Here is an 8,018-nt window from a genome sequence, read left to right as displayed (position 1 = left end):
ATTGCTGTTGACCTGACCCCATTTGACCCCATGATCCCTGATACTGCACTTTGATGTGGAAGAGGTTTCATTGGAAGCTATATTGCTCTTTTAGTTTGAGCAGCACTGAATGAAGTAGTTTCCAATTCTTCAAGATACACTCACTTTACACTTCATCATGATACATCACGCCCTGATTTTCGCCTCTTAGGCTGGATTTAACCTCAAAACTTTTGCGATCGACATAATATGCACTTGCACACCACTGCAAACAGCGTCAATCGAACCTAACCACTATTATCTTTGTATCCTCCACTACACACTACTCAATTATTCACATTTCTTATAGCGTTCATTCATTGATCATCATCTATACCACTTGTACTCATGATTTTTGGTCGGAACATTTATTGATAGAAAGCAGTAGGTCTATAGATCAAAATAGTTGAATTATATTTTTTTGTTGCTAAATCTAATGAAGTTGCAGACTGAAGATATGCACACTTAAGTACAGTGATTTACAACGACTCTAAATATATGATTGTAAATGTAAAGGTAAATGTGTGAGTAAATCAAATTGTGAAAATCTCACGACAATTTGGGAATCAAATCTCCTAATTTGGGAGCGCGTTAGGTATGGTCAATGAGTGGATTCGAGAAATAGCTGCGGATTAGCAGCGCCACCAAGTGTTTAACTGGTGATATTACTGATATGAAATTGGTTGTTTGAAGTTGGAGCATTTGGCCACTAGATGTCAGCATTTAACAATATGACAACTTAACCGGCCCTTGATTAAAAAATAATAATAATAATGGCGTTACAATCACGTTCCTTCATTGCTGTGCAGGTATAAGAATGGAAAAAATAATCTTCATATTCGGTTTAAGTTGCTGTAGCTTCTGTAGTGTTGATCATATATATGAGTGCACATTTGTCGAGATCTGCACATGCCAGCAAACGAGAAGATGGGGGAATAGAATTAACCTAATTACATGCAAACTGGTGGATGGAGTGTGTTTGGGTGTGAATAATTAGGCTAATGAAGGTACCTGGGGACTGTGCTCAATCAAAAGTGTGCATCCAACCGGAGCTCATATCAAACTCTGTGATTATGTACCGTGAAAGGACATGTGGAGGATTAATCAAGGAAATCTGCCTGATTAAATCTTCAAAGCAAGAACGGAGGACCTCGGTCTAATAGGAAAGAGGAATTTGATGTGTGATTTTTATCTTGGAGGTGGAGAACAAAAGCAGCACTGCAGGCAAATCACATGAAGAGGAGCCAGAAACAAACGCAAGACTGGCACCATTTGAAATACATGTTGCTCGGCGCCTCATAATTACAAAAGACTTATTCCATATATGAATGAAAATATTGGAAAATGAATAGGGGGAGATTGCATATTAATAATTTAATAGTAGTTTGTGTCAGGTGCATTTCTCAACAAAAAAGGACTGTAGGGCTGCAAAAAAAAAAAAAAATCAATAATACTAATCAAGTGATCTGGTGATAATTTTGTTGATTAATTGGATTAAAAAACATTTTAAAATTTACATCAATTTATTTAAAATAGCAACATTATTTCAAATTGACCAATGCACAAACATATAATTAAAACTGCATGGGTAAAAAATAACCCAATTTTGGTAAAAATAAAAATGTAAAAAAATACATTTAAAAAAGGACCGACTCTGTACAATTTGACCAAACTTTCTGGGTTGAACCCATTTTTTTGTACATTACAATAAAAAATTTTTTTGGGGGTGTTTAATGCAAAACAACCCAGAAAGTTGGGTCAAATTGACCCAATAGTGGATTTTTGACCCAAATTGAGTTGTTTTTTTTTACCCAAGTGTTTTAGATATGATTCATACTGGTTAGGTCCACACGTCAGAAAATATGCAAAAAAATGTTACGCGTCAAAATAGTTCTCAATTAATTTGATAATTTATAATATGGTGTTGATTAGTCAAGTAATCATTGCACCTCTACATTAAAAAGTTATTGCATATACTACAGTACAATATGGACCAAATGCAATCAAATATACTCCTCAAATATTTATTTTTTCATGCACTGAATCATTTTGAATGAATATTTGACATATGTGTGTGTGTGTGTGTGTATTTTTTTTGAACATATTAAAATAAATAAACATGCACCACGAAAGCAGGCTGTTACTGTGCAGGACTCAATTGTCCTCAAACAACCTTCTCTGAACACGAAGTGCTCAGAATTCCAACTCAGCTGCAAACGATGTCAACGGAGCATCCTGAAAAATGTAGCAGCCCTGCTGGTGTCCCGTGGTCGTTGGTGTTGCTTTCGAGTTTCAATGAGCTGTTACGCGAGTTCAAAAGGCCCCACACATGCAGCAGAATGCACGAGTGTACAAACGCTGACGAGCCATAAATAGATCAGAGAGGAGAATACGACTTCCTGCACTCCTCGGCCAGATGTGATGCTGAGGCATCTTGTGAAAGTTTTATTGCGGAGGCGAGAAAGAGGAGCTTTTGAGAGAAAAGTGCAGCTCTCTGAGTCGAGGGAGGGAGGGGGAGGGGGCACGGTGGCATATCAAAGGGTGGTGGGGGGGGGGGGGGGTGCATGGATAGAACTGTTTGCATGTAAAAGTATCCCCCTGCTGAAACGTGCTCACTGCTCCACTTTGTCGCCCTTGCCGCTGTCCCCTAGCCTAACCCCTCCGTGGCATGTTGACAGAAGGTGCTCGTGTGTCATGCAAATGAAATAAAAATAAACCAGAGTTAAAGCAACATGAAGACATAATTGGGTCGTTTTGCTCCCCGCGTCTCCCTACAGTTTTGTAGTTGGAAAACGTAGCTGAGGAGGCTATGTTTTATCCAGCATGTGTTCCCATTTCCGCATCACATAAAGTTACCTGATCGAGACATTTCTGAAGGGGAGGGCGGTACAAAGTAGAACCCAAAATTAAGAAGAATTTAATGTTGATTCAAATAACGACCTGTATAGTAGTGCTATCCTAGTTCACGAAGGAAAGCCAGTTCAGAAAAATAACCTGGACTATTAAAAAAAAGAAGAGAAAAAGTACTTAGGCTATGGCAATATGTGTCCAGCTAATGCCTCGCTGTTGGCCGGCCAACGCAGAGCAAGCAACAAACAAAAGGAATATTTCAAACTTTATTATAAAAACAGCTGCGTCAAAAAATATCCAAACATGGGTCAAAAAGGGACTGACCCATCTTTTTGGGTTATTCATTTAAATGAATTGGGTTGCTTTGTACAAAAACGACTGAAAAAATTGGGTTGGTTTTTCAGGTCATTCAGTTGACCCAATTTTTTGGGTTACTCATGCAACCGTTGCTGGGTTATTCATTTGACCCAAAAAGCTGGGTCAAATGAATGACCCAGAATTGGGTTGTTTTGTGGGTTATTCACTCGGTTGCCAATTTGGCGACTTTCCTGCTAAATCTGGCGAGTTTTTGTTTTTTAGACTTTTTGCCTCTGCCACGAGGTTATTCCTGTCTCTTACAGTGTCCATTACTATTATATACATACACTGTATATTTGCAATTATGCAAATTAGGCAATGACATCATTTAGTGACTTTCTAGCTACTTTTTTGTGAATTACACAATTGACAGTTAAATGAATTAGGTTATTCATTTATTCTTTCATTGAACATTCATTCATGCATGCATTCATTCATTGGAATATTTATTCATTCAAACGAATTACCCAATTGACATTTAAATCAATTGGGTCATTCATTGGATTATTTATTCATTCAAACGAATTACCCAATGACGGTTAAATGAATTGGGTTATTCATTCATTCTTTCATTCAACATTCATTCACGCATGCGTTCATTCATTCATTGGAATATTTATTCATTCAAACGAATTACCCAATCGACAGTTAAATGAATTGGGTCATTCATTCATTCATTGGATTATTTATTCATTCAAATGAATTACCCAATGACAGTTAAATGAATTGGGTTATTCATTTAACTGTCACTGGGTTATTCATGTAACCCATAAAGTTGGGTCAAATAAATAACCCACAAAATAACCCAATTTTGGGGGTCATTTTTGGTACAAACAACCCAATCCATTTAACCCAAGAAGTTGGGTCAGTCTCTTTTTGACCCAGTTTGGGTTATTTTTTACCCTACTGTTTTTAGAGTGTTGGATGCTGGTCCTGACATATGAACTAGCTTAGTACTAGATAGGATAATAGCAACGTACAGTATATAGATTTAAAATGGGACTGTAGGGAAAACAAATATAAACTGTTCTGCTGTTGGCCAGGATACAGTGCGAGATCCTGGAGGTTAATTTATTATTATTGTTATTATAAAGTTAACCTTTCCGTGAGTGAACATGCCAGTGTGTACTTCAATCCAAAATGCTTGAATGAGATAAGATAGAGCGCTATATAAGTGCACTCCATGTACCACTTTGATCAAATTGGATTTTTCATTCATTAGACTATGAAATGTTTTTGACAATATTACATGGAATAATAACTAATATTATTATTATTATTATTATTATTTGACAGTATGCAACTTCAAAATTGTTTGTTTTTGGCAGTGTCTGCGTGAATTTCTTTGCAGGGTGTCACAATAGCCTCCCGAAGATGCTGTTTGGATGCGAACTGCCTCCCACACTCATAATTTTTTTTTGCTACTGCCTACCATCCGTTTTTTTTTTTAGAATTCTCAAAAGGGTCTCAACAGACTCATTTTGTCTCATGACGATTACAATGTTATTTTAATGTGCCATATAGCAAAATTGTTACTCAAAAACATGAGTGGTCATCACTGTTTGCTTTCATGAAAGGTTGTTCACATATAATCTAACTCATTCAGTGCGAGGTGTGTAACCCATAAGCGAGTTGAGCTGTCTCCTAAACTGATATTTGATCCCATCAGAATTAGATTGACATTTATTCGACATTGTGCCATATGTCAGTCTCGGCCCTTGGCTCCTGCATGTTCACTTAATAATCCCCTATATGTCCAAAACATCACTTGTAAGCACATAAATGACACCTGATCCGATTTGACACCTTAACTGGTAATGGGGTGGAACGCAGGTACGGTTGCAGTGCCGCAGTATCATGTTTGATTTGCGCGACTGCGTAGCGATCCAAGTTAAATTCCTCTGCGTTTGCAGCCAGCACTTGAGCGAGCGCGTCTCACTGCATGACAAACTCAATCGCAAAGAGCGACAGAGATGCTGAGAGCGCTGAGGGATTTTGAGTGCATCAGCATTTTATAGGTGGAAACCTACTTGAATATTTAGCGTATGATGTCTGGGGCTTATGCGCTACGACAGAAGAAAAGCAGCTGTATCAACAACTTTTAATTATTTACCTTGTCAAGAGATTGTGGGCGATTGTGTGGGAAGAGGTTGACTTTTCTTTGTTCCTCAGTAATTGTGTGCTAGCAAAATCCATAAAGGACGTCGAGTTTGGTGTCGGTGAACTCGAGCGCCTTGAACTCAAACTTATCAAATATATTTGGTACTTTTATTTTTATTTTTTTGAGAGCTCAGTATTGTTCATTCTGTAATCTTACTGATTCGACATGTCATCATCATTGCGCTCTCTCTCTTTTTTTTTATTATTATTTTTTTTTGTATGTGCGTGAGAATGTGCATGTGCGTGTGAGTGTGTACTCATTAATTCACCTAAAACCTATTAAAAATCCCACACCGTTCACCAAAACCGAATACTTCCGAACCCAGCTAGATTCGTGAGGTTGTCAGGAGACCCGAGGAAGGATCAAAGAAAAGAAAGATAAGTGAAATCCGGCACCGACCAGACATCACCGGGTTACCAACCAGAATCTTTCATCAACTCCAGAAACTAAAATCTAAATTCCAACAAATTAGGGAGACGTCAAGAGACCAAAGGAAACAGCAAACATTCATTTTGTCATTTTGATTTCGGCACAAGACAAATTTTGGCTAGTTGAAACCTTGAAATAGTCAAAAAGCATTTATGTAAGTGTGACATGGGATGGGAAATGCTATTCTGGCCCAGGATGATTAGACTACATTCCACAAGTCTATTATTCTAAACACAACTATACGTTCATTCATTCCACTGAAAGAGGATCTTTCAATTGCTTGAAGTTTCGGAAACTGGAGCCTCATTGTGGAATGCAGGATAGACCTTGTCTAATAACCACAACATGCTCAGTTCTTCCTTTGATCACCGTCAAATGAGTGTCCATGAGGAAGCTTTTGCTTTCAGACTGTTTCGATAAAAAAAATAAAAAAAAGTGAAATAGTTGCCATAGTCTTCATCCATATCGATTTATTTTCCTTAGCGCTTGTAATCACTAAGGGTGGAGCTTTTGCAGGTGGAGTGTTAAATAGTTTGCTCGTACTGTATCTGCCTTTGACCTGAAGGTGTTGACCAACACACGTGTTGTCCAATGACGACTTTGTTTAACACTGGCGGGCATCTTGAGGACTCGGTGCTAACGATCACAGCTAAAATTAGAATACGACAAGTGTGACCTGCTGTCTTCGAGATGGGACACACGTACACCAACACACTACTGGAATACCCTTCGCTCTCCCACTTGGTCATTTCAAGCATTACATGTAGCATACATTATTGATTACTTTTCCTGAGTTTTTTTGTTGAGTAAGAGGAGTCTCACCTCACATTTGTGTTCCACAGTCATGTGACTGACTCTGCATAACAACTACAAGTCTGCAATCGTAAAATTTGATCCTGATATCTGTTAATTTTTTTTTCAGGGGGGGGGGGGGGGTCCACTAGAAGCAAAGCAACTAATAGAAAAGTATATATTTTATAAGCAGCAATAAGTTTTGCTACCTTCAGATCCGATGAGTGCAATAGGGACTGGGCTGGCTCACACATAACGAACATCCATGTATAATTGGCACCTATGAAATGCATTGGGAAATTGGGAAAAAAAAATGAAACAGAATTTTTTTTTTCTAAAACGCTGATAATTATGAAATTGGGTTAGTAAACAAAGAAAGAAAAACTATTTTTTAAAATAATTTTTTTATATTGAAAAAAAGAACCATCTGCGAATAGGCAAATCCACGGGTGTTGAATCGTGAGTAGGCAGGGGTCGACTGTCTATTGTTTTATAATTAATTTTCTTATCTAATTTTATTTTTTGAATTTTTTTTTACTATTTGTTCTATTCGCCCCCATTTGAAAAACATGGTATTCGGATTACTATTGTGTTTGTAGACTATAAATTAACCAGAACAATCTACCTGTTTTATCCATCTCAGAGTGGATGTGGCCATTTTGCCACTCTCTGTCGACGGAAAATGACATCATCTTGCAAACGTCACATGACCACACCCAGAAAACAGGTGAGCCATGATCGTCGCTACCTGAGTCCTTTGGCACTGTGATGTCATTTTCAGTTGACAGTATAAATGGCAGTAAAATTATCCACATTCCACAAACGCAATATTAATCAGGATACCATGTTTAGAGTAGCTATATATATATATATATATATATATATATATATATATATATATATATATATATATACATACAACACTATGGTCGGTCTGACCCTCACGGGGTAAGGATAAATTATTTGTGGTTCTGGTAATAATAAAAGCTGCTTGTTATAGACGAGCAAATTACACACGCACACACACTGGATAACATGTCACCTGAGTCTGCAGGTCTGGTTTCAGTTTACTTTGGTGACATCCATTAAAGTCGTGCTGTGCCTGCTCCCCTCCCTCCCCCATCCTTAAACAGCACACATTAGCACCTGGCCCATTGGTTACAACAATACACCTACCTGCATTATTAAACCCGGACCCACTAATGAGGAAACCTTATCTCACTATGTGAAGTCTATCAGATGAAACGTGCACGACTGAGTTAAGAGGTCATGTGGAAAGGTCCCGGAATTCACATTGGCCTTGCCTTCTCAGAGTGGTAAACGCCTGCTTTTCGGGACCCCATCAGCATTGTCAAAACAGCTGCCAACGTGTCTCGTCAGACCGCGCTTTCATCCCCAGTCAGTGTGCATT

Source organism: Vanacampus margaritifer, chromosome 8 (genome assembly GCF_051991255.1).
Source record: "Vanacampus margaritifer isolate UIUO_Vmar chromosome 8, RoL_Vmar_1.0, whole genome shotgun sequence".
In the NCBI taxonomy this organism is placed as follows: domain Eukaryota; kingdom Metazoa; phylum Chordata; class Actinopteri; order Syngnathiformes; family Syngnathidae; genus Vanacampus; species Vanacampus margaritifer.
Note: the sequence above shows the minus strand (reverse complement) of the source record.